Source organism: Canis aureus, chromosome 3 (genome assembly GCF_053574225.1).
Source record: "Canis aureus isolate CA01 chromosome 3, VMU_Caureus_v.1.0, whole genome shotgun sequence".
NCBI classification, from domain to species: Eukaryota; Metazoa; Chordata; class Mammalia; order Carnivora; family Canidae; genus Canis; species Canis aureus.
This window is the reverse complement of record NC_135613.1, coordinates 38,426,404-38,451,043: the sequence shown is the minus strand read 5'-3', so window position 1 is coordinate 38,451,043 and position 24,640 is coordinate 38,426,404. Positions and strand designations below refer to the sequence as shown.

General features: G+C 43.1%; 1 long non-coding RNA gene across 3 annotated transcripts; it reads right to left on the bottom strand.

Annotated features, from left to right (window-relative positions):
- Positions 1–12,186: 12,186 nt before the first annotated feature.
- LOC144310687 (uncharacterized) lies at positions 12,187–24,601 on the bottom strand. 3 transcript variants are annotated; one of them, XR_013376351.1, is made up of 4 exons: positions 24,510–24,601; positions 23,444–23,766; positions 19,996–20,065; positions 12,187–14,173 (listed from the first exon to the last, which is right to left on the bottom strand). It is a non-coding gene; the product is annotated as an uncharacterized LOC144310687 (long non-coding RNA). The 3 variants fall into 3 exon arrangements; XR_013376352.1 differs by having other exon boundaries at positions 12,187–13,306; XR_013376350.1 differs by lacking the exon at positions 12,187–14,173 and having other exon boundaries at positions 19,494–20,065.
- Between the last annotated feature and the right edge of the window lie 39 nt (positions 24,602–24,640).

Genomic DNA, 24,640 nt, shown 5'->3' with positions numbered 1-24,640 from the left:
CTTTATCAGTGGCCCCAGGGGGTGATTTGTAATTTCTCAGGAGGGAAGACGGGGACAGTGATAGCTGCTGTTACACCCCATCCATTCCCCATGTCTCATCCCTCTGACATCATGGGCCTGCAGCTCATTTCTAGAAGGCCCCACCCAGAGAAGCTCCACCCAATGGCCCAATACCATGGAAACAAGCCCATGGTCTGGGCCCGGGGTGTCAGACCCTGCTCCCAAGGCAGAGAATAGAGCCAAGGCCTGCATGAATTTCAGGCCAGACATCAGAGCCTAGGACCCAGAGGTAAGCTGTTGGAAGCATCCAACAAATTCCAGCAGTTCCATCTCAGTGACTTAAGATCATAGTTGTATGGAATGCTATTCAAACGGCTCCCAATAGCATTCAGAATGAAGTTTAAACTCTCATGTTGGCATACATGGTCCTTCATGATCTAGCTCTAGGCCTAGCATCTGTCTCCTTCCCACCCATACTTTAACATCTCAACTGTCATCAATGTTTCTTGTTCCTTTTCTTAAACTGATCCTACTGTCTGGAATGTTTGCTACTTCTTTGCCTGGATGATTCCAACACATCTTTAAAAACTCACCTTCTGAGCTATTACACCTGCTCTGGGAAGTCTTCCAGAAAGTCCACATCTGGGAGAGGTGCCCATCTTATCAACACAACTGTTCTCCATTACACTCCCCTACTTGTCTGCCATCTCCTTCAGGATGTGAGTGATCTGGAGCAGGGACCACGTCTTAATTCATGAGTGTGTCCTCAGTGACTAGGCAAGGTTGGTCATAGTTTGAACAAAATGTCTGGAAGAGCTTGTAAGTATTTCTCATGATCATAGTGAAAATCCTTTCCATGGCCAGGTGTACATAAAGATGATGTGAAGCATTTATTTTCCCATGTCACCATCTCCCATGCCAGGGTCCAATTCACACAGACATTTGGGATCTGGGGCCTTTCTTCCTCCCTTGTCTTCCTCTTCTTTTTTCATACCAATTTCCCGCCTGTACTTCCTCTTCCCTTGCCTGGAATCTTAGCTTCAACACAAAGGGGCAGCAGTAACTCTATCAAGCTCTAAGACCTTCTAAGTCTTCAGAGTAGAATATCAACAAGCCAAATCAGCATTTCTCTTCCTAACACTGACCAACTTAGTAAACTTTTGATGTATTTTTGTGCTGACACAACCTTTATGTCTTTACTCTGTCTTACTAATCATCTCTTCTCTGCAAAGGATTTGTGGCAGGAAAAAGGAGGAAGTGAGAGGGAAGTCAAATACTATCTTTCATGTAAATATTTAATGTACAAGAGAATGAATGGATGATTGGATGGATGAACAAATGAGAGGCAGGATGTGTGGATGCATAAATAAACAAAATGCCCCTCGTCTGGCCATCGCCCCTGGCATGGCAGGGCTGGTCATGCTCCTGCTTGCTCCTCGTGTTTGCTCTTTCTCTCACATACCAGGGCCCTGTGCTCAAATATGATGGGGATGCAATTATTTGCAGAATCCTACTCGATGCTGATCACAGACTTCCTAGTGTCTCCTAACTCAAGGTCCCATGTTCCTAGGGTCATTTACTTGTTAGTGTACCCCCTCCTTGCAAGACTGTCAAGAGCAGATTTGCTCCTCTGTTTGCCCAACTTGATACATTTTTAGGCACAACATCCATGAAGCCTGAGTTATGCATCACAGAAAATTGCTATGGAGCACTTAGGAAACCCTGATGGAAATGAGTTCCATGAGGAAGGGGTGCGACAGGAAGGGCAAGCCTTTTATCTTGGCAGGACTATGATGTCAGAGAAAGTCCATGAGTTAACATGCTGGTGTAACCATTCCTCTCATTTGCTTTCTGTCTTTTCTCCTGCATTCAAATTCCTAACCCTTTTTTGTCTTTTCTAATTTTAGCTTTCAGCTACAAATGCCCTTTGCCCTCCCTTTTGGCAAAATCTAAAAGATTTTGGTGGGATTTGGGATTTGGTGTCACTTCCCCCTAGATGTTCTTCCCGTGCCATTCTATAAGAGTTATGTGCCCACTCATTGTGACAGACACAGGAACCACTGCACAGATCCTCTGTAAGAAAGGAGTATGGTCAGCAGGTCATTTCCAACTGTCAGCTCCTCCAGGGTCAACCCAACCTGTAGAAAACCACTTTGCCTGGAATCACTGGCTTGCAGTCATCAGTACCAAGTAAGGCATTGACATAAAGGGATCTTCATTTTAGCCTCATGGAAAACCTCACTATTGGGCAATTAGCTCCAGAGCCCTTTGTCAAGTTGCTCTGTATTAAGGTTCAACTTCTTCCTTTGCCCAGTCCTGCTTCTTCCTTGCACAAATGTCTATCACCAATAAAAACCTTGTACCCTCAAGCCCATCTCAGTGTCTGCCTCTTGAGACCCCACCTGTGACATCCATCTACAAAGAACAGAGCATAGTAGGAAACCTTAAGAGCTTTGGAGTGCTGGAAGCCGCTGTTTGAATCTAGTCTTTCACTTACTTTCTATATAACCTTAGGCAAGTTAATCGCCTTCTTTGAGCCTCACTTTGTTGATTTGTAAGGTAGAGATAGTAGTTCACACCTCATAGGATTGCTGTGGTGATTACATGATAAGTACATCTAAAGTGCCATGTGCACAGTAAGCATATTACTTTTAGTCACTTGTGCTTCTTTCATCATGGTACTTGTCACATCTATAGTTGTTAAAAATTCGATTGTTTCTGTTCCTTGAAGGCAGGAACTATTTCTTGTTTTTTATTGTGTCCTTTGTATCTAGCACAGACCCTGTATGAAGTGAGCTCCCAATAAGTGTTTGTTCAATAATAAATTTGTATCCTGACTTTTCAGATGAGGGGACTGAGCACAGACCTCACACCAACAGTAACTAGCAGAGCCAGAATTGGAATCTGACCCTGACTTCTTCAAAGCAAACTATATTCTATCACAGACTTTCAGAGCCTGCATGTGAAATTTGGGCCTTTAGAAATGCTAAAGAATTTGAATTTTATCCTGAGAGCAATGGGGAATCTTAGGAGATTCCCACCCCCCCGCCAATGGCTTATTTTTTTTTTTATTTTGTCACAATCAGATGAATTTATTTTTATTTATTTTTTATTTATTTTTATTTTTTTATTTTTAATTTTTTTTAATTGGAGTTCAATTTGCCAATATTTAGCATAACACCCAGTGTTCATCCCACCAAGTGCCCCCCTCAAGTTCACAAAGGGTGCAGGGTGGAGGCAAACAGAGAGGCCCAGTCTGAGGGGATGGTGGATGTATCAATTGGCTATTACTGCATAACAAAGTTAGTGGCTTGAAACAACAGTACTCCTCTAGGCATGACTTATCCAGGGATGGCTTAGCTCTAGTCCTCCATTCCAGGATCTCTCACAAACTTGTAGTCAGGTGTTGGCTGGGGCCACTGTCAGCTTGAGGCTCAACTCAGAGAGGAGTGGTATCCAACCAAACTCACATGATTGTTGACAAAATTCAGTTCCTTGCTGACTATTGGCTGGGGGCTGCCTTCGGTTTGTTGCCATTGATCTCTGTGTTGAGCAGCTGACAACATGGCATCTCCCTTTATCTAAGCAAGTGAGAAGGACCAGAGAGTGAATGGCAAGATGAAAGTCCTACTCCTTTACTTTTGTTTCTTTCTTTTTAGAGAGAAAGAATTCATGAGAGAGTGAGCAGAGAGAATCTTAAGTAGGCTCCATGCTGGGCTCCCTTTCACAATCCTGAGATCATGACCTGAACTGAAATCAAAAGTTAGGTGCTTAACCGACTGAGGCACCCAGAAACCCTGAAAAGTCACACTCCTTTGTAACTTAATGTTGGAAGTGACACTTTACCCTTTTGCTGTCTTCTGTTCTTTAGAAACAAGTCAATAGGTCCAGCCAACACTCAAGGGGAGGGAATTACGTAAGGGCATAAATACTAGTGGGTGTTTTGGGTTCAATTGTGTCATCCCAAAATTCATATGTTGAAGTCCTAACACTAGGTACTCAGAATGTGACTTTATGTGGAGACTTTATTTGGAGATAAGATCTTTATAGAGATAAGCAAATTAAAATGCTGTCACTACAGTGAACCCTAATCCAGGTTGATTGGTGCCCTTGTAGGAAAGGGAAATTTGGAGACCAATATGCATACAAGGAGAACACCGTGTGAACATCAAGACAGCCACCTACAAGGGGAGAGCTCTGGAGCAGATAGACTATCCTTCCTCAGGGGAAACCAAATCTGCCAACACCTTGATCTCAGACTTTCAGTTTCCAGAACCACTGGACACTAACTTTCTGTTGCAGAAACTGCCCAGTTTGTGTGGTGCCTTGTTATGGCAACCCTAGCCCGCTAGTACAGGGATGGTTGGCGGTCACTTCAGAAGCTGCCTCTCACAGAGGCCGACAGTCTGGTAGGTCCAGTCTGATCCTGAAAAAGGACTGATCTGAGATGAAGTTAGATGGAAATCGCAGGTCTTGGTGGCTGATGGACAGAGTGGGAGAGGTAAAGGAAGGGTATCTGCTGTGCCCACCTGATTTACACATGGTTCAGATATAGGCAGTGAGGACTGAGGAAGGCTTTTCCAGTGGAGTGTGTACATAGGGATAGAGACGCAGTAGAGCTGGCTTGCTGAGGATAGACATGCCACACACAGCACAAGCGATGAGCACAGACTACAGGTTCCTGCAAAATATATAGGGCCTGGAATACTGACCCAAGGAGACAGTAACTACTCTTACTCCAGCACTGCACACTGGACACAAAATTGCTTAAGGAGTTCAAAGAGAATGGGAATGCACTGTGCCTACTCTCAGGGCCACCTCTTACTGCTTTATCCTACCACAGACCTGCCTGTGCCTTCCTTTGTCAGGATTTACAACTTTCACTCATTTGTAAACCAAATTTAAAAGACTGTGTTATTGCATTTACTTATTCCCCTCCCCGCCGGATGAAAAATAGCACATACCCATTAAAAAAAAAAAAAAACAACTGGAAAATATCTTTTTTAAAAAAGAGAACCTTGTATCACCACATGTAAATATAATCATTGTTTAGATACTGGCATATTTTATTTATTTTTTAAACACAATATGAAAAAAAAAGAACAATGTTATATCCTACAGTTTTTCTTTTTTTTTTTTAAGATTTTATTTATTTATTCATGAGAGACACAGAGAGAGAGAGGCAGAGAGAGGCAGAGACATGCAATTATTAAGAATCCTCTCCTAGTAGAGACATAGGACACAAGAGGCAGATAGAAAGCAGGGTGCTGGCTCTATTATTTGTGTAACAGCCTTCAAATGTGCAGCCACAAGGCCTTCATGCTGCCCTCTGAGTAAGGCTTTCCCATATGGTGGCAGGTGTCAACAGGCTGGCCCAGCTCAGAAGCCCTTCCCACCCTTATCATATGTTCAAGCTCAGGATGGATGGATGGATGGTAGTGCTGGTGGGGTGCCTGTGGATATAGGCTGGCTCCAAAAAAGACAGGACCCGCAAAGGCTGAGGTGGGCATATTTCATACCTACTCAACTCAAATAACCACTCTTCCAGGGAGATGTAGAACTTTTTCCCTTCTGGCAGAAGGCAGGGGCTTTCTCTCCTCTCACCTATCCCCGTTCCTTCCTGAGCCTGGCACATACAAAGCCAGAAAAATAGGTTAAGAGCACCTTTAGCATATCTGCTGTTGGGAGCCTTCTTCCATGGAGCCCCTGGGTTACCTGTCGCGCGTCTCCAAAGCTCCCTTAACTCATTGGCATCACTGGTACTTGTTTTTGGGCATTAAAGTGACCTATTGTCTCCTCTTCCCCTCATGCTATAGTATGAGTTCCCTGAGAGCAGAGACCCATGATTATACTCACTCTTGAACTCTCAGACCTCAGCCTAGAGCCTGCTTTGGATCCTGAAACAATTCTTGAGGAATGCGTGAAAGAACACACCCAATTTTCTTCGTTTTGTAAACTCCCATCCCATCTCTGACTCTGGAAAGTTCCTATGTTTGGCTTATTCTGTCCCTCAGCATCACCTATCTAGTGAGGTCAGACACTCAGGACAAGTAAGTCCAGTGACTGTGAGGGGGGTGGGAGCCTGTGCAGCCTGGTCAAGTCCAAAGACAGAGCCCCAGGGGACCAGCTGGAAGGCGCATGATGTAACCACATCTCCAGGCCTGGTATTAGACCCCTCTAATTTGGTTTTGAAAACATGTGGTTTTGTCCTTATTCAAATATTGATTTTAGGTAACTTGAGCCTGGCAGAAAGGCCTCTACCGAGGCCAGTGGGGCTGTTTGTTGCCTTAATGACATTTCTGTGTGTTTGTATAACACGGGCTGGCGGTCTAGTTGTCGCTCCCAGGGAAGATTTACGGGACTTTACACTTTGGAAGATATTGAGGCAAACTGTTGATGAAGGCCCAGGGCATAAATCAGACCCACTCAGGCCAACAAAGGATACTTTGGAAACCTTGCCAACTGCCTCTCTTCATGTGAGTAAGGGGTTTGGATGAGGTCAGCTGGTTATGAAGTGTGCTCCCTACAGCCCTCAGATTTCAAGGAGCAGGTGTGGGGAGGCAGAGAAGTAGAGTGCTTTTGGTGGGAGGCTGAACCATCAGGGGTCCCCAGCCTTCTAGAATTTTATTGGTTTTAGAACCCTTCTTACTAGATCTGCAGGTAAAAATAAAAATTTGAGAACCACAAGAATAGAAGACTTTTGACACACCTTCCAGACTTAAAACTAGTACCCTAAAAGGAAACAGCTTATTCGAATGAGCTTTGTCCAGAAGAGTTTAATGAAGGAATTATTAACAAAGGTATGAATGGAGCAAAGGGACACAAACAAGGGATGATGAAGTACTAGTGGCTGGTAATAGTGCCCTTAGAGAGAGCCAGAGCTGTGCCATGGCTTAAGCAGAGAGCAACCTGATAGGAGTTGAAGCCTTGTAGAGGAATACAGCCACTGCACACCAACCAATGGCCCTGAGGGAGGGAGCAGGGAATAAACACCTTGATCTCTCTCTCTCTTGTCCCTAGATCTTCTGATAGTGTCTTCCATTTGCTGAACCCAGCTAGGACCCAGAGGGTTGACGGGGTCCACAGAAGCCAGGATCCCAGGCCCAGAGAGACTGAGATGGAAAGTGGATTTGCAGAGGTAAATACAAACTACCCAGTCTATATCAGATTCCTAGCCCATCATAAGATGGTAGCAGGTGGAAAGCCCTGCTTCTCCATCCTCCACCTACAGGCAACTTTCAGCTGCGCATTTCACAGCTTCAGTTACCTTGTTTCTCTTTTTAATCAAATTGGGATCTCTTGATTTCTTCAAATCTTTCCCTATATGCTATAAAAAATGATTCTGTATCTGCCTGAACAGGGAAATGCTGGTTAGTAAAGATTTAAAAGAAACAGTAAAGGATATTGACTAAGAACATGAACTTCGAGGTCATACATCACTATGTTTCCATATTGCCTCTATCTCTTAGTAGCTGGGTAACTTTGGGCAAATTCTACTGCCTCTTAGAGCCTCAATATCTCACCTATGAAGTGAGACAATCATAGTACCCTACAGAACCGGGGCAGTAACAAAATCAGTTTAAACATGTCATGCACTTAGAGTCAGGCGTGTGGTTAGGAATCAATTGGCAGTGGTTATTCCCAGTTGAGAGTCCACTGGAAAACATAGACACAGTAATATTACAGTCCTCATTCTCTCCTAATCTTTGTGTTTTTGTCTCTCCTCTGCCCTCAGCTCTCCTGGTCAAAACTCAGGAATCTGGAGGGAGTTCTCTTGGGCTAGAGCCACAAGATAGTTAATGAACTGACCTGCAATCTTTGGGCTGACCAAGTTATTGTAATGTCAATGTTTAGCCTTGGGAAAGTAGTCTCACCTCTCTGGGACTCAGGTCCCTCAGATCTGCCATTCTCCATTTTCACAACAAACTATGGTATCTTCAGGGCATGCCAAAGTATCCTGGGTCCCCAGCTGAGCGTAGCGGTTTTTCTCTTTCTCTCTTTAGGTGTGAGAGGTTATGTCAGGGCAGGCTGGCCCCGTCTGAGCTCCTTGGCATGGAAAATCCCATCTCCCATCAAAGCCAAAAGAGACAGAGCTGTGGGCACTGGTGACCCCAGGCAACAGATACCTCCTCCCTGTTCTACAAAATGCTGTCTCCTGGGGCCAGGGGAGACAGATAACCAGTTCACATCTCAACAGCTGGCCCCAGCTGTAAGTCTGCACGATTTAACTTGGCTCTCATTGGCACTGAGAATGAGGTCACGGAAGGAAGAAGACAATGGAGAAGACCTCTGGAAGGACAGCAGTAAAACACACTGCCAAGAGGCGGGAGAGGACTCTTGAGTCATGGGGTCCTCGGCAGCTGTCTTTGAGAGGTAAATAATTTCAAGAAGTCCTTGACTGGAAGATAAAATGTGTGCTTTTATGTGTACCAAAGGCCATCCAGAGACCCTTCTCTCATTTGATTATTTTAATTGAATCCATCTTCTTATGGCTTAGGAGTATGGTAGGGTAAGACCAGCAAGAACTGGGATGGGGAGGGGAAAGGTCAGAGTTCCAGAGCCAGACAGGGCCGATGCCCCCCTCTCCAGTACTCTCCTCCTCACCCTGCTGCCAGATTCGCTGGACTTCACCCAACACCTCCCCCACCGAAGTTTCCCAAGACCTGAACTCTTCCAGTCTTGTTCCTCTTGCCTTGGCTCATTCCTGTACATTTTTCAAATCTCAATTTATACACTCTTCTTCTCATTCCATATCTTTGTTATTTTCTCCCCAGATAGCTGGAATGCAGTTGTGACCACTGGAGTTTGAATAGACATTTTTAAATTGTGAGGCAGAAGGGAAAAACTACAGATGGCAGAACTATAAGATAGAAAGAGCCTGGATCCCAGATACTGTCATACAGCTTCCTACAAGTTCTGAATTTCCCAACTCTGGATTACTTTTGTTTTTTTTTAAACTGATATAAAATTCATGTAACATAACATTAGCCATTTACCAAAGTGTCCAGTTCTGTGGCATTTAGTATAGTCACTAGATTGTGAAACAATCACCTCTATCTAGTTCCAAGATATATTAATCATTCCAAAAGGAAACTCTCATTAGAGAGATCCATTCTCCTTTCTCTCAGTCTCTGGAAAGCACTAGTCTGCTTTCATTCCATATGGATTTGCCTATTATGGACACTTCATATAAATGGACTCATAATACATGTGGCCTTTTGTATTTCTTTCACTTAGTATAATGTTTTGAAGATCCATTCACATTGCATCATGCACCAGTATTCCGTTCCTTTTTATGACTAAATGATATTCATTGTATGTATAAATCATATTTTATTTGTGTATTCATCTACTGATGGACAGTTGGGTTGTTTTTACTTTTTGACAATTGTGAATAGTGTTGCTATAAACATTTGTATACAAGTATCTCTAGATTTCTTTTACATAAGACAGAAATACATTTCTGTCTATTTAACCCATTGTTATTTGGATTTTTGTCACTTTCAACCGATCGTACTTTCAGCTGGTACAAGGGGTCTAGCAATTAAAATGAAAAAAAAAAAAAAAAGATTCTACTTCTTCCTTATCCAACCTGTCTGGAAATAGAGACTATTAAGAAGCAAAAAGATCTATGTGATTTTCTGCCTACTACCATTTCCTGTGTTTCTTTAGGCCTTAGCAACTTTATCTATAAAATGGGGATAAACAGCCCTTGAAAGCAGAGGTCTAACCCAGATAATCTCTCAAAGTCTCTTGTGTTTGATTCTTCAAAGTATGTTTTGAATGGACTAGAGGTTACAGGAAACAATGTGAAACCCATTGAAATGTCAGGTCACTTTCTTTGGAACGCTATTCCAAATTCACTCCCTTCCCTTGCCCTTGAGCTAGACTTGTTGCCTTCATCTCCCTGTCCTATAACACTTCTTATACTGCATCTTTCATAGTTCATCTTAAATTTGTTGTGTACGTATCTGTTTTCTTGGTAGAACATGCAATTTTTCAAAAGAAGTCCTTTAAATGAAGCCTGCTCTTTCATATAAAACAAGCATGGAGGAGCCAACTGTAGCAACAATATATATTCTAGGTGTTTCTTTTCACCCAACTCTATTCCTTCACCTTCCTAAGGCCCTCTGGTTCCTTGGGCCCTTGATAAATATGTTTTACTATCTCTTCTAGTTTTCCTGGATGAAGATATTATTCTTTCAGTTGGCAATCTAGTTCTAAGCTCTGGCTTAGAACCATGTCATAAAATAGCCCTGGACCCATGGAACTCTCAATGACTGGTTCAATCCTTTCCGTACTTCCCATCCCCAGTGGAAAGGAGTTCAGAAAGTTTCTAGGTCAAAGGTGCTCAGGACATATTTATTGAAGGAATTCCTAAAGAAAGAGAAAGACTTGAACTGATCAAAGTGTTTTTTACCAAGGAATAAAACCTAGAAGCAAAGGCCAATTCTGGTCCTTGTGAATCTGAGTTGAAGATAGGGAGAAAGGCAATTAATTGGACTTCTTTAACATAAGTCTGAAGATATATTGCTAGTTTCCTTATTTCTCTCTAAACTAACAATCTCTCCCTGCCCCCCCCCCCATTAGTCAATTCTTGGTATATACAAAGGATACATTAAATGCATTAAACTTGAAAACTTTTTAAAGTTAATAATGTCTAACATATATATCATATAAGTAGTTATCACATGATAAGCACTATGAAATTTGTTTATAAGGATCATCTCATTTATTCCCTGCAAAACTCTATGTAGTAGGTTCTATAATAATTTTTACTTTACATTTGAGAACACTGAAATTTCTTAGGCTAAGTAACTTGCCTAAAGTCTCGCAGCTAATAAAGGAAGGGGCATGGCTTCACTAAGGTCATCTGATTTTAGTCTACCCATGCAGGCACTCTGCCATACCCAAAATGAAATTCAAATTTATGCAAATATTTCCTTACATCCATTCTTTCATCAAGCATGTATTAGTTTCTCTGCTGGGGCACTTGCTTGAGATAAAGAGATAACTAAGATGGGGTTTTATGGGTAAGATGAAGAACTTCAACATTATTATTTCTGGCACACTTCCATAGGCCTTAATTCTCAGCTTTGATCACAAGATATTTCTAGTAGTGGGGTCCTTCTGAGACTCTATCGCTCCTTAATAATCAGGGAGAAGTAAGTATAACAGGGATACTACTCCTTAAATATCCCTAAGGGTAGCTGAATAATGGAACTCAAAGATACCAGGTCCTGATACCTGGAACCTGAATGTTACCTTTTATAGCAAAAGCTTTATAGATGTGATTAAGGTAAGTAGTTTAAGATGAGGAGATTATCTTGGATTATCCCAGTGGGCCCTCACTGTAATCATAAGTGTCCTCCTAAGAAGGAGACAGAGGGAGACCTGGAGACCCATTAGAAGAGGAGAAGGCAATGTAATCATTGAAGTAGAGATTGGGGTGATGTACCATAGAAAGCTGGCAACTCTCAGATACTGGAAGAGGCAAGGAACCCATTCTCCCCTAAAACCCAGATTTTGGACAAGTGAAACAAATTTCATACTATGAGAAAATATATTTCTGTTGTTTTAAGCCATCCAGCTTGTGTTAACTTGTTACAACAGCCATGGGAAACCAATACACAATACTTTGCTGCTTTAGTGACCCAGGACAGGTATGAAATACACAAAATATGAAACTGAGTTTCAGAAAAATAAATTGACTTGCCCGGGATCAAACAGTTACAAACAGTAGTGGAGGTGAGATTAAAACATGGTTCTAACTCTGAGATTCACAAATTACTTTATAGTTTATAACCACCTTGACTTAATAGTCTTTTAAAATTTTTCGAGGGAACCCAGAGCAGATCTTATTCCTTTCTCTTCTCTTCTCTTCTCTTCTCTTCTCTTCTCTTCTCTTCCCTTCCCTTCCCTTCCCTTCTCTTCTCTTCTCTTCTCTTCTCTTCTCTTCTCTTCTCTTCTCTTCTCTTCTCTTTCCTTCTTTCTTTCTTTCTCTTTCTTTCTTTCTCTTTCTTTCTTTCTCTTTCTTTCTTTCTTTCTTTCTTTCTTTCTTTCTTTCTTTCTTTCTTTCTTTCCTTCTTTCTTTCTCTTTCTAATACAAATAAAGAACCTGAGGTTTTGCAAGATAAAAAGACATGCCTTAAGTCACAGCAGAGGAGCTGAGATTAGAGCCCATGTTGGGTCTTTGAATTGTCCTTGTAGCCACACCCCCCCGGCCTGTGTTGGATTCAAATACTGGGTGAGGGGATCTTGTCATAAGCTTCCTGCCAGCCTGCCTGCAGGCACCCCCAGCTTATCAGTCTGACCTTTGGTTTTCCATGGCAAACCCCTGTGCTGAGGAAGCTGCCAACAGGCAGCCAAGGCTTTGTATTGTCCTTATTTAGAATTGCTTTCACTTAAACTAGCCCTGCTCTTGCAAAACATGTTTATTCTGGTTTCCTCTCCCTCCTGGCTGCCTGACCAGTGTGGGCCCAGAGTGCAGATGCTCGAGTGCTTAGAACTGGACCGAGCAGGGCATAGAGAAAAACACGAAGCCCCAGGGAAAGGACACAGGAAGGCATGGTTCCCTTTTCCAGGTTGTGTGCCAGACAGATGGACACCCTCTCTTGAGGGTATTGCTGTGAGCCCCCAGGGAGAAAATGGACATTCAAAACACACCTCTGCTGAGATTGCCTTCAACTTAAAATCCCAACCATTTGAGAGTAACAATACTAATGAGGATGACAGTTTTAATAATATAGCAACTTCTTTTTCTTAAATACTATAAACCAGGCACACTGTTAAATCTCTTATGTAGTTTATTTCATTTAAGCCTCAGGATAACCACATTAGCTAGGTTATATCTAATAACCTTACTTTATAGATGGGGAAACTGAGACATATTTGGGTCATATGGCTAGCAGGCTATAGGAACTGAGATTTGAAGCCAGGTCTGTCTGGTCTAGAGTGTGCTCTCTTACACAACACTCTTCTGTAGGGACTCCCCGGTCCAGCCCCTTTGTTAGACCAGAGAGGAATTCAGAGAGCACAATGACTTGTCCAAGGCCACACAGTGACTTCTTGGAAGAGCTAATTTCCCAGGATTCTGGGACAGTGTTTTTCTAATAGCTTACCCCAATATAAGCTGCAATTTAAGAAGGAAGAAAAAGCAGCTGGAGATTTCTCACTGTAATTTGAAAGGCTTGTTCTTCCTTTCCCTCATCCCACTGAATCCCATTTTGTTATTGTCTTTGGGGCCAGTACATTTTTTCCATGGGCATCTCTGGGTAGAAGCTGGCAGTGAGAGGAGAGAGGAAGCCTGGAAGTTAAAGGAAGGTGTGTTTGCCAAGTTCCTTACAATAAGTCTACCTGGAGAACATTCTATGAAACACGTCTTCTAGAGTCATCTCACAGAGTTTGGAGAGTATGCCCATTACACAGGTGAGTAAATTGAAGTTCAGAGGCAACATGTCATTTGTCCATAGCAAGCAGCTGGTTAAGAGATAGCCCTGACTGCTCGGTGGCAGTACACATGAGTACGGTAAACAATCTGGGTGTTTCCCAGGCCACAGAGCTCCTCGCTCAACCAGCATCCACATTTTTTTTTTTTTAAATCATTCGGAAATGAGAACGTGTTTTAAAAAAATTCTTATCTTCCTCTGTAAAGGGAAAAAGAAGGGAAAAGTAAGGCTCCCAAGTGAATTTTCTTCATAGTAGGGGAGAGGGCAATAGCTGGAGAGCCCTGAGAACTTGACCCTTTATTCAAAGCTTATTCAACAAATGATAAGTGAATGTTGATTCTGGGAAAGCCCTGTGCTTGGTACTGGGGACTTGGAATCTGGGATTTGGACTACAGACAAGTAGACAGACAATAAAAGCACATAGCCGGAACCCCCAAATCAGGATTGGGACAGAGAGGCACTGGGGCTATTTGTGGGTCGTCTGTACTCCCTTCCACTCCTGTTCAGCCTACACTGGGCTACTTTTAAGTCCCTGAACATGCCGTCCTATTTCTCCATCCTGATTTCACTCATGCTGTTTTTCTGCCCTTCTGTACCTCACAAGCCTCTATGCTCTTTTATTACCTCTATGGAAAATGGTCCTGCAACCGTCTGCTACTTTGTGTACCTCTCCCTTTGAGTTCCTTCAAAGCAGGGATTGTCTTTTGCCATTGTGTTTCCTCTGCCTGTTTGAAAACAGTAGATCAAATTTATAGCATGTAATAACCATGAATAAAAACAGTAAAGCTGGGTTTACGAATAGAAACATCGGGTATCACACTCGGCCCTCAATTACTTGTGCACATTGTTTTGGTTGTTTGGTTTGGAAAATCGTGACTTACCGAGGTGAGCAGTCATAAGATACAGTTTTTAAAGAGTGAACTTTGCAATCTCAGGGGAGTGGAGTTCACAGAGGGGGCAGGGAGTTCTCATTCAGAAAATGGCAAAAAGGTGATTTGACCTGGCAGCACATGAAATCATTAGATGGTGATCTTGCAATCAAAGAAAAGGAAAGGTAAGTATAGATTGTTTTTCATATTGAAGAGACTGATGATGTTTCAGACAATAACTGGAGTGCCGAAAGCAAAGAGGGGGTCTCTAGACAGGTGCTAGGGAAGGCTTCTCTGAAGAGGTGGCATTTGAGGAAATAACCGAACAGTGAGGAGGAGCCAGGTATGCAAAGGGCTGAAGGAAGACCTTTCTGGCCAGGTAAGAGTAAGTGCCAGGGCCCCAGAACAGGAGGAAGCTTCGGATTCGCTCTGCACCTTTGCTTTAGGCAACCATGCCAGGGTCTTCAGATCAACCTAGATATCCTCTCAGTGGCCTCTTATAGATGACTGACCTCTTTTCTCAAACATGGTGTCACTTGAACGACCTTGGGAGGCACTGGGCAGATTTTACAGCTGAGGAGTAGGACAGGCACGTGACAGTCCCACACAGCTGGTTATTGATGGGCCATAATGAGGTCCCCACAACACTCTGGTTTCAAGGCAAGAGTCCTAACCACAATATCACACCACTCTACAGCCAGAAGGTAGAGTCGTTCCTAAAGCCGAACCTTCTTCCACCGGAAACCAGGGACTCAGTGCCAGGCAGGATTTATGACCCAGTAACTGAGGACAGAAATAATTGGTCACATTAATGCCTGGCAATCCCAGGCTGGGCTGCACTCTCGGTGGGGGGTGGTGGTGGTGGGGGGAGGCAGGAGTGCCTGAAACAGTGGAGCCAAGTTTACTTCTGTCAGCCCAGGTGCTCTGCTGTGGCCAACATAGCCCTAATGAGCTCTGCATATTCAGGACCCAAATAATTGATGGCCCAATTTAAATTGTGCAGAGGCCACATTTCTTTCCAGACTCTGAAGGAAAAACACCAGTGAGGAAGAATGAAGAACCGCCTGTTCTAAGTTATTTTCCTTCTGTGGTCATTCAATCCCCAGGAAGACCACATCTACCCCATCAAGAGCCTGCAGAAAGAAGGCAATTATCTAGAGAAGCCAAGCAAAAAGGAAAGAACAAAATAAAATTCCTGCACAGGGAAGAGGTCTCAGGCTTCACACAGTGACCTGCAGATAGCCTTCAACATACCCTGCTTCTCGCAAAAGTTTAAGTTAAGGCCTTGGGCTCTGGGGTCAGATGGATCTGGATTTGAAAACTAATTCAACGACATATTACACGTGTGATCTAAGCAAGCCTTAACTTCTCTGTGCCTCAGTCTACTCAGTTGCTAAATGGAGATTAAGAGCATGGACATTGGGGCATCAGACTTGGATTTCAAACCCAGCTCTGCCACTGACTATGTTATTAAGGACAAGTGACAATCTCCCCCAACTCCCCTGCCCCACATTAGTTTCTTATCTTGGAAGAGGAGGTAGTTAAATTGTTGCCTTGGAGGACTGTTCAGGAGAACTGACTGAGAAAGACGTAAAATGTGTGTGCATAGTACTCAGGAAAATCATGGTTAACTTGTTACCACTGGTTAAACTCTAGACTTAGATGTTCTCAAAATGTGTGTTTCCTGGACTGGCAGCATTAGCTTCCCCTGGGGACTTCTTAGAAATGCAAATGAAAGGGCCCCACCCTAGACCCACTGAATCAGAAACTTTTGAGGGTGGCTCAGGACTCTGTTTTAACAAGCCCTCTGCAAGGTACTAGTGCATGCCAAAGTTTGAGAGTCTCTACTCTAAGTGATCCAGAATGCACCTGAGACACGTCAGGTTGTCTGCAGCTGTCTCAGGCTCCTGTGTGCCTTGATGCCATAATCTTCAAAATGAGCTCCCTGCTGTCTCCTTTCTGTCCCCAAACAGGAAAGAAATGCCTAATTACTCAAGATTTTAAGAAGGGCCCCTCAACACTAGGTAACATTTTCCACATGCTTACCATATTCTACATTCTGACAATACTTTCACATGGATTATTGTAATTTGTCTCTTCAATAATCCTCTATGGTAGAAATTATTGTTTTGCTGATAAACCAAAACTCTGTGAGATGAAGTACATTACCCAAAGGTTTATGATGAGTGATGAAGCCAGGAGTCAAACTCCAGTAGTCCATTGCTAGAATGGGAATCAATCAGTTCAACGTGGTTCTACACTGTAGAACATGGAACCGTGAATGTGGCTTAACAGAAAGAAGACTTTTGGCAATCGTCTGAATTGTTCAGAAGTGTCTTACCTTAAAAAGTAGTGAGCTCCCTGTCACTGTGGATGTGTGAACATAAGCTGGGTAAATATCTGTATAAATGCCTTGATGTTTGTAAAGAGACTGGAGCTATTTCACTTGGATAGGAAGGAGACTGAAGGGAGCTCCCTGGTTTGGAGAAGAGAGAATCCACTTTCTTGTGGCTCCAAGGACCGTATCAAGATCCTCTCTGATCCTTGTGGCTAGAAGGTATCTCTCTTTCCTCTACACTCTCCTGTCATGTTATATTGATACTGCTCTTGTAACACTGTGCCCTGTCCTATTGCACTATAGCTCTTTATGGGTGGCTATGTTTCTTCTGTTAGGGAAGAAGCCAGATATATGTTCATTGAGGCTGATGGACCTGTGGGATCATGAACAATAATCTTGACCTCTTTGAGTCGAGATTCCTTGTTATGTAAAGGGGTCAGTAGGGATTCCTTACTGAAGCTAGAAGGATTCAAAGGGCCAGAAGAATGGTGCATCATACCCTGTACTCGTCTCCAGTCCCCCTACAGATTGTAACATGTCTTCAGGTACAATTCATTTGGGATTCATTTAGATACCATTTCTACTGCTCTTTGTAACCCATGCCTTTCCAGCTGAAATATAGATATTCAATATGTGGTACATAGTAGGCACTTATACATTTATTTAAAAATGAAAGAGAAAGAAACAAAAGAGAAAGCAAGAGACAGAGAGAGAAAGAGATAAAGGAAGAGAAAGCAAAAGAAGAAAAAGAAAAAGAAAGAAAGAAAGAAAGAAAGAAAGAAAGAAAGAAAGAAAGAAAGAAAAAGAAAGAGAAAGGAAAGAAAGAGAAAGAAAGTAAGGGAGAGAAAAATTTAACAAATAAATGCTCTCCCTCATTTGTGGCCCTTCACCTGGTAGGCATTCTACCTGTGTGGACGTTTTTCTCGGGCACACCCTGGTGTGTGTGTGTGTATGCACTTAACAGAACAACCCACAACAGGCTATCCTATGAAGGAGACCTATGGGAGCAGAGAGGAAACAGGAAAGAAAGACTTGAAACAATCTCTCTATAGGCAACTAATTGCAGTTTTGTGGTTATTTGGGGCAGTTGTTTACTGTGGGAAGAAGCTGGCCTCTGGGATAACAAGCCTCGTGCATACTGATCTCCATCTTGAACCCCTTTGATAGGAGTAGAATGTTTCAGAGGCAGATTCTAGGAGACTTAAAAGCAGGTCTGGTTTTCAACACAGCGCATATTGAACTTTCTCCACTGTGGGAGGCAGGCCAAGTAGTGGTTTTTGAAGCTTTTAAAGGCTCACTGGCCCTTCAAAAAAAAATGGCTGTTGTGGACATATGGTTTTAGAAGCTTTTTAAAAAGCCTTGTGGGCTTATTTTTAGAGCAAACCTTAACCTTGTAAAACTTCTTAAAGCAGCTATGGAGGGCCCAATCACTCAAAGCCTCCTTCGAACCCTGGGCAGCTGCTCCCTGAGATTTCCAACATAGGCTTTCCTTGTGCTTGATGTGAGTAACAGGCTGCCAGCCGTGCCTCGGTTAGCCTGCCCCTTGAGAGGGTGTGTCCTAGGAAATGGAAGACCCAAGACTTGGGCCACAGGTGAGTCACCCAAGGAGGCAGAGTTTACTTGCCAGTGAGTGGACCCAAGAATCACAGACACACAATCTTGAAGACTCTCCTGAAGGTAAGGACCTTAAAAGTCACACAGTCAACCCCAATCTGATGCTAGAACCTCCCTTGAAACACACAAAGAGATGGTTCCACTTCTGCTTGCACATCTCCAGCTATGAGAAAATCATTGACCAGGCATTCATTCATTCAACACATTTGTGATTAAGTACACATTATGTGCTTAGTGTGGTGCAAAGTGCTGAGGATTTATCAGTGAATAAAAAAATCATATGCAGTCTCAATGTAATTGAATATTACTGGGAAAGACACACATGGATCAGATGATCACATCAATATATAATTGCAAATAAAAAGACCTTATTTAAAAATTCAAGGATTTGTAAAAGCTTATGATTGGACCCTCTGTGGTCAGAGATATGGGGGAAGATTTGATGAAGAGGTGACCTTTGAACCATGATCTGAAGGATGAGTGAATATTGGCAAGACAACAGAAGGTTAGGAGAGGGCTCAGAAGGGTGAGGGAACACCTCTGCAGAGGCTTTCAGGCAGGAGGAAGCATTGTATTTTAGTGGAAATGGAAGCCTAGGTCCATAACATCAAAGGGAAAGACCTAGTTTGAGGCTGGGGACATGCAATGTGTAGGCCACGCATGGCCTTGCTGCCTTGTTGAGGATTTTGAAGCCCCTGGCTCCTTTAAAGCAGATGCTAGGCAAGTCATAGGAGAAGCTGCAAATTCATTCTCAGGTTGCTAAGTGTAGTAGTCTTAAAGCATGTCCATAATTCTCCTCCCTTCAAAAGTCAAAGCCTAAATTCTCTCCTTTGAATGCAGATCTTAGTCTAATTGGAAAAAATGTGGTAGAAGTGATTCTTTGGGACCTCAGAGGCTAGGATAGCTTCTCTGGCACTCTTTCTCTTGGGTTTCTTTTTTTGGGGGAAGTTAGTCACCATGCTCTGAGGACATTCAAACCAGAGGAGAGGCCTACATGAAGAGGAACCAAGGCTTTGCTTTCTACAACCAGCACCAGATTGTCAATAATCTCAACTAGAAGTGGATCCTCCAGCCCCGGTTGAACCCGCAGATAACTGTAGTCTCAGCTGATATCTTGACTGTAAGTTCATGAGAAACCCTGGACCAGAACTACCCAGCTAAGCTGTTTTTGAATTCCTGACTCAACAGAAAGTGAGAGACAATAAAGGCTTATTGTTACTTCACATGATTGACTTTTGGTAATTTGGTAAGTGGAATAGGTATCTGTTTCAGTGAGGCACCTCAAGGTAGGAGGAGGAAAGCAAGGACTTTGGGGTGAGAGACTTGGATTTGAAATCTGATGCTTCAACTTCCTGGTTGTTGGACTGAAGGCATGTTGCTTTATCTCTTGGAGCTCCCATTTTCCATCTGTAATGTGAGATGATGCCCACGGGACCCCCAGTAAGTAGTACTATGTAGCCATTCTCAGTTTCCTTGCCTTTCCCCACTTCACATTCAATTAAGACATGCTGTTCTTAAGGTTGAAAACATAATAAAGGCTGCAGAATGTGGGTATCTTGACTCCCCTGGAAAGAGAGGGCTTGAAAAGTGTCTGAGGCTGCCTCAAGCCCTGTTTCATTCATTCAGGCTACATATCTTCAAGTCTATTCCCCACTGGGTCTTATGAATTTTAAGAAGCATCTCTTGCCATATAAACAGAACTGCCTTTTATTTATTTGAACGTTACCTCTTCATAGTTGCATGTCTTATTTTCTTCATTTGCATTTCAGTAAGGAAATAGATCTATGATGAGTTTCCTAATGAAAGAGATTTATCAAATCAGTTATTATGTATCATATACATAGTGAAGACATTTTTAGTTAATTCTCTAAACACAACCATGAGGTATCCATCATTTGTGCCATTTTGCAGATGAGGAAACGGGTATAAAAGCCAGAGATATTACTTTGCACCAAATATTATGTGATCTTCACTAGTTATTCAACTTCTCTTTTATTTTAGTTTTCTCAGCTGCAAAATGGGGGTAGGAACAGAACCTATGCAAAACCAGGTTGACGTGAAGATTAAAGGAATTAGTATGTATAAAATACTTAGAAAAAGTTCTGATACATTTGCATATATTCTTATACAGTTCTTATCATTATTTTTCTTATTTTTAAATCAGTGGTTCAAAAAAGTCAAAACAAAACTTCTGTCTAAACAAACCATTTTGCTTGATCCATGTTATCTCTCTCCTAAAATAATAGTCATTCCCATTTTTATGATATTTTTAAAATATCCATTTGGTTCTTCCAACAATTCAGTGACTCAGCATCACTATCTTGATTTTTCAGCCAAATCAAACTCAAAATGGTGAATGGGAATGGCTCAAAGTAGCTTTGGTAGCAACAGAAGCCAAATGGAGATAGCTTCAGGTAAAGAGACAAATTCATCATAAGATGCAGGGATGATTCAGGGAAACAAGCTCATGAGTAAGCCATGGGGAAAGTCTCCAGAAATGACAGAAACTGGGAAGAGGAGGGCTGCAGGAAACTTGGAGAATGGTGTTTCTCCTTCTTTCCCCTTTTCTCTACTTGGCTGATGGACCAGCCTAGTCTTTTTTCTCTGAGCCTGGCTTTCTCAGCTGCTCAGTGCAAATGGTTGGTGCATGGCAGACTCGAACAGCTTTCAAGCCCCCAAGTTATCATGCCAACCATAGGAGAGATTGACCTTCTGCTTCTCCCTGTTTGGAGTCCTCATTACTACAGATGGGAGCCTGATTGAAACAACTTTGAGTCAGGGCCTTTCTCCAGTCTGGTCAAATGTGGCTAAGGAGTGGGGTCACAATGTACAGAATGGGGCCAGTTGCTCCTGGCCACTCACTTCTGTAGATTGCTGTGGGAAGGTCATGAGTAGGTGAAAAATACTCCAGAAGGAGCCCAGAACATGAAGTGAGTTTCCTGCCATTTTACATACTGGAATGACTGAGGCAGGATTCCCCTCCAGATCTTCCTTTCCTTGTGAGGCCAACAGTATTCCAAAAGGCTTCAGCTACATCCCTTTCGGAGACCAGCAGCTCCTGATATTCAGGTTGAGGAAGGTTCAGGCATGGTTCTAATTGGCCTCAACCCAGCTTCAGAACTTTTTTTATCTTGCAAACTGAAACTTAGGACTTTTTTTTTTTTTTAAGATTATTTATTTATTTATTCATGAGAGAGGCAGAGACATAGGTCGAGGGAGAAGCAGGCTCCCTGCAGGGGGCCTGACATGGGGCTCCATCTCAGGACCCTGGAATCACGACCTGAGCCAAAGGCAGACCTTCAACCACTGAGCCACCCAGGTGCCCCAGAACTTAGGACTCTTTAAACAACTCCTCTCCCTTCTCCTCCTCCCCCAGCCTCTGGCAACCACTGGTCTACTTTCTGTCTCCGTGAATATGACTATTCTGGATATTTCATATAAATAGAATCATATAATATATATCTTTTGTTGACTGGCTTATTTCATTAGCATAGAGTCCTCAAGGTTCTTCCATGTAGTAGCAGTATCAGGATGTCTTTCCTTTTTTATGGGCAGGCCAACATCTCATCCTATGCATGTACCACATGTTGTTTATCCAATCATCTGTTCATGGCCCCTTGGGCTGCTTCCAGCTATTTGGCATTGTGAATGGTCCTGCTATGAACATGGGTGCAAGGAGTTGTCTTTTTGTGATATATAGGACAGACGGAGGATCCTGAGAACCTAATGTGAAGATAACAGAAAGATTATCCTTCCTGCTCCATATTAGAAAATGAAGGGAGTTTTGCTTCTGATAGAAAGGGGGAGAGAAGAGAGGAAAGGCACCAAGGAGGACAGGCAGGAAGAGGTGACCCAGGGTCATGGAGTGGACTAGAAAACACCTGGGGTGAGGGGCAAGGGAAGAACTACTGCTGTGTGGTCTATCATTCAGTATAAAGTGGTTTCAGTGGTTGTTTTGTCCCATCTCCCCTACTCAGCAAATTTTGGGAACATTTCCTACACACACATACACAAATGCTCTGTGTGAGTTGCTTTTTGGTATAAACTGAAGAAGGAATTAAGTCTCCCATCTGGTCTGATGTGAAACAGACAGAGACAGGGAGCAAAGGAGGGCAAAATCAGCTCTAAACTGTCCTGTGCAGCAGAAGCAGATGTTCCAGGGATGCCCCTGAGAGGATGAGATCCCTGGGATTACCAGACAAATTCGGAAGAGATTTGGACTGCCACGGAACATACTTAGGGCTGTTGAGACAATCAAATCTAGAGCAACGCTTCTAAGCTTTAGTGTGCCTGAGAATTGCTTGAGGGACTTGATAAGATGTAGATTTTGATTCACTCTGGAGTGGGGCCTAGGTTTCTGCATTTCAGACAAGCTCAAGCTCCTGGCTGACGGTGATGCTGGTGGTCTGTGGACCACACTCTGAATCAGAGAGTTCCAGATCTCAAAGGGATGGAAAATTCTGAATAGTGTCATAGTGTCTATCTCTCTCTCTTTCTCTCCATCTCTGTCTCTGTCTCTGTCTCTCTCTCTCTCTTATACATACATCATCTCTTGGTGTTCCTGGGGAGATATGGCTCTCCTGTCCTCTGTTGGGGTGAGGCTGTGACAGAGGAAGCCATGAAGGAGCTACTGCTCTCTTATTAGGTCTTCATCTCAGTCCTTGGTCTGTCCCTGCCCAGGCAGTGTGGAGGTCATGCCAGGGAACGCTCAGTGGTCCATTCTGCATGCTTTGGCCAGGGTATTAGAACAACTATTTTCAGGGGGGAAACCAAAGGCTCTTTCTCCATGGTTGGCTTCAGAACTCCCTCTCTCAGAAAGATGGAGAGAGGCGAAGGAAAAAAAAAAGTTTTAAGTGGTATTTTTCTTGAGAAAGGTTGTTCTGGGGAGCCAAGCATTAATTGAGTACTTGATTGTGAGAGGGTTGTGTGGTAAACTCCCTTGTTTTCCACAGATGTTGAAGGACTCTGAGCCAGAGTTTAGGAAAAATGTTTTCCCACATATCCACCCCTGCCCCAGAGGCTGTGATGAAGTTGGCAAAGGACACTCAGGTCAAGTGGGGCTCCAGCAACCTCACAGAAACATGAGAATTCACAGAATCTGAGGGGGAAACAGTGGCAAGAGAAGAAGAGAGGAAGAGAGGGAAAGCCCAGGAAATAGAGTACCCCACTCCTACCCCGGCAGAGACCCGTGTCAGGAACTTCGGTTACCAGAGGTGATGAAGGAAACTCCACTGCTTTCTCATCTAGGCAGGTGCTTCTTTTGTTGGGGGGTGCTTCCTGCCTGAGAGGTAGTCCAGCTCATTCAGGAGCACTCAGTCCTCAGGTAGTGTCCTCACTCTGAGCTGAAATCTGGCTTTCTGAAACAGCCATGCTCAGGACTTTTGTGCTGATGCTGCCCTCCAAAGCCACAGCGAGTGAGACACTACCACACCTCTGCAGTGCATCCCGCAGTTAAAGCACATCCCAGCACATCCATGAGTCCATCTGATCTTCAGAGCTGCCTGAAAGGAAGGAAGGGGGCAATTTTTCTTCCAGAGTTTCAGATAAGCAAGTGGAATCATTGCTTGAGGTGGAGGTTGAGAGCATAGGTTCTAGAGTCTGACTACCTGGGTTTATAGCCTGGCCCCTCATAACTGTGTGTCTTTGGACAAACCCTTGACCACTCTTTTCCTGGGGTTCCTCTTCTATAAATTGGGCATAATGATATTACATACTGGAGAGGGTTGTGGTAAGGACTAAATAAAAGTAAAGTGCTCTACCTTTGGTTTATAGAAACTTCTCTTCTGCTACTGAGGGGGGAGAGGAAAAAAAGATGGAAGTCAAGTGATTTGCCCAAGGCTAGAAAATGGTGGCACCAGATATAGAACTCAGATATCCTGATGCTAACTCCAATACTTTTTCCATTACAGTCAACACTTTGCATTCTTAAGCCCATCAGAGAGAGAAATTCTCCAGTGATCCTCACATTGGCAGGGCCTGTGCCTGCACTGAGCTGTGTGCACAATAGGAAGAGAAATAGTTCTAGAGAGTTTTGCCTGCACAGGATAGTTGATAGCTTCTTTTGACCTCCCTTGTTTGTTCTCTCTTGTCTGTTCCATATTAACCAAGATGGGAAATTTAATCACTTCCTCAATTTCCACCAAAAAAAAAAAAAAGTCTCATCTGATCTTCCCAATACTTTGAGTTGGTCACTGGTGGTCTTAGTTATGTAGCTGACAAAACTCAGAGAAGTTAAGTAACTTGCCTGGAGGTCATCCATCCATTCAGTAGGGACTCAGTGAGTTCCTTCCCCTATACCTCTCTGCCTCCAAACTCACAGGCAGAAGCTAACACCCTGGGGGCCTTAATCAGATTCTTTTAGGATGTCACAA